The 2843-nt window shown below is 55.9% G+C and overlaps 1 pseudogene; it reads right to left on the bottom strand.

Annotated features, from left to right (window-relative positions):
* Positions 1-682: 682 nt before the first annotated feature.
* On the bottom strand, positions 683-1776 carry LOC119258238 (P2Y purinoceptor 3-like; annotated as a pseudogene).
* Positions 1777-2843: the final 1067 nt, after the last annotated feature.

Raw genomic sequence — 2843 nt, 5'->3', positions numbered from 1 at the left:
GGCCCTGTGGTGGAGGCTGGCATTGGGGGTACAGTAGTTAGATAGATGTTCTCCTTATCCTATTGGAGTCTTTTCTGGGGGAGGGAAGCCGATAAGTAAATGAACTCACAAGCCTAGGTGCGAACAAGCGTTAAAAGACGAAAGCGAGGGCCTCCCCGGTGGCGCAGCGGTTGAGCGCTGGGTTGTGAAGCTGCCCGCAGCCTCTGCAGCACTGGTTCGATCCCCGGCTGCTCCCCGGCCACCAGAGGAGGGTCCCACATGGTGCGCAGACCCCCCCTGCCGCCCGCTGCTCCCCTCAGCAGTGTACTTCGGTCCTTCTGCCTGCTCTGCTCCCCGCTCTGGCTCTGGTGAATTCTCTCACCCTCCCGCGCTTCTGACTGTACCCAGTGCTTGTATAAATAAATTAATTAATTAAAAAAAAAAAAGATGAAGCCTTGCGTTTAAAAAAAAAAAAACACAAACGAAAGCAAGATACAACTGAGCAGGTTAAGGGGTAGAGGTCAGCCTCAGGGTGCTGAAGTCGCTGAATCAGATACATTAGCTCTGAAATAAACTTTCCTTTGTGTCAGAAGCTGTCCTCATAAATTTAAAAATCTCTAATGTCAGTCTGAAATCCTTCCGGAGGACATCACCAGTATCTTTAACCCTCTCCCGCTAGCCCCCAACAGTTTCAAATTCAATTTCAGCTCATTTCCTGCAGACTGCATCTGGCCCTCACCCAGTTCTGCTGTCCCCTTGGCCTCTGTCCCGCCTTGTTCTGCCTCAGTTCCTACAGGAGCCTGACTCTGTTGCCACCTGACAGAAAGTACAGGACTGGGTTGAGGCAGCTGCTCATGCTCACCAGCGAGCTCCACACCTTGTGGGCCAGGCTGGCCGCCTTCAGGAGCCGGCAGTTGCGAGAAGACAGGAAGCGGAGCATGAGGTAGAAAGAGCAGGCGGAAGAGCAGGAAGCAGAGGGTGAAGAGGCCATACACCAGCAGGACGGTGCAGGTGGCCTTGGCCTGGGCTGCAAGGCCGTTCCTCACCACCATCTCCTCGGGCTTGGCCAGGCTCCTGAGCATCAGTGAGTAGGACATGGTGATGACCAGGTTGGGCAGGACGAGGCCCGACAACGTCAGAACGACGCCGTAAGCAAAAAAACAATGGAAGTTCTCGGGGCTGGCCAGGTCGTAGCAGACCGTGCGGTCATTGATGTGGTCAGTGTGGGAGAAGACCTGGGTAGGCAGCAGCTGGAGGACCACCAGGGCCCAGGGGGTGGCGGCGGGTGCAGAAGGGAAGTGCTGCACAGAGATGCAGGTGAGCAGCAGCATGCCGGTGTACGGAGATGCAGGTGAGCAGCAGGATGACGGTGCATGGAGATGCAGGTGAGCAGCAGGATGCCGGTGCATGGAGATGCAGGTGAGCAGCAGGATGCCGGTGTACGGAGATGCAGGTGAGCAGCAGGATGCTACCGCACAGGTTGGTGTAGAACAGGAAGCAGACCAGCCGGCACAGCCTCTCCCCAAAGGGCCAGTTGCCCTCCAGGGAGTAGGTGATGATGAGGAAGGGCAGCATCAGCACGTACAGCAGATTGGCCACCATCAGGTTTGCCAGGTAGATGGTGGCGCAGCTCCAGCGCTTGGTCCGGGGCCAGGAGAGCCACAGGACAGTGCCGTTGAGGGGCAGGCCTAGCACAAAGATGACGCTGTAGGTCAGGGAGAGGTAGACCTGCTTGTAGTCCTCCGACAGCTGCCAGTGTCTGTGATCCCCTGAGGTGTTGGCGGCTGGCGGCCCCATGACCAGGGAGGCTCTGCTTGGGCCCAAGGCCACTCCACTCCCCTGGAAGGGACGGACCAAGGACAGCCCAGCATCAGGACCTCGGCAGGGCTGTTTCGATTTTCAACTTTGTGTTCCCAAAGTCTGGTCAGAGTCCTTGTATAGGAGACCAGCTCCAGGAAAAGAACTTCAACCCAAGGCTAAGTTGTCTTCAAAGGGGGCTTTAGACTTACCAGGTGGAAGGGCTCCCTTACCTACTCCTGTGCGTGCTGCTCCAGGCGGTTGTGAGGTTGTGAGAGGAGACGCAGGTACACAAGATGGGGAAAGCACTGCTGTCAGCCTCTTGTGCTAGACTCCTCCTCTGGCTGGAATCCCAGGCCAGGACCTCTGAGGGGAGACTGCCTGGTAGGAGGAGCTGGTGCATTCTCACCAGCCGCGAGGCCCACAACCTGGGGTCTGGAGTGGAAGAGGCTCCTTGGCCATGGGGAGGATTAGGGAAAGCATGGGTTTTGCCTACAGGCCTTGCTGGAGGAGTTTGATTTGTATCTCTGTCAGGGTTTGTTAACTGCATGTTTGAATACTGAGGCTGATTTGCTTATTAACCATCTCAGCATCCTGCCTGAAGAAAACAAGCCTGAGCTGTGAAGCCAGGTGTGGCTTCTTCCTTATCTCCATCCTTGCTGGCAAAGCAGATCAATAGGTGCCACAGTTGTATGGAACTTGGGGGTTTTGTCTATTAAGAAGTTGGGTGTCGGTCAGCCAACCAGCATGGAGCCCGTGAACTGGAAAGTGGTTTAATTTATAGGGTTTAACATTCAAAAAGATGAGTTAATACAGCAAGAGGGCCTCCCCTGGTGGCGCAGTGGTTGAGCGCTGGGCTGCGAAGCTGCCCGCAGTCTCTGCAGTGCTGGTTTGATCCCTGGCCACCGGCGAGGGTCCCACATGGCGCGCAGACCTCTCCTGCCGCACCCGCTGCTCCCCTCAGCAGTGTATTTCGTCAGTCTGCCTGTTCTGTTCCCCGCTCTGGTGAATTCTCTCACCCTCCCGCGCTTCTGACTGTACCCGGTGCTTGTATAAATAAATAAATA

Source organism: Talpa occidentalis, unplaced genomic scaffold, assembly GCF_014898055.3.
Source record: "Talpa occidentalis isolate TD23 unplaced genomic scaffold, MPIMG_talOcc4v2.1 talOcc4.4, whole genome shotgun sequence".
NCBI lineage: Eukaryota > Metazoa > Chordata > Mammalia > Eulipotyphla > Talpidae > Talpa > Talpa occidentalis.
The sequence above is the reverse complement of the archived record's forward strand: the minus strand, read 5'-3'. Positions and strand labels throughout refer to the sequence as shown.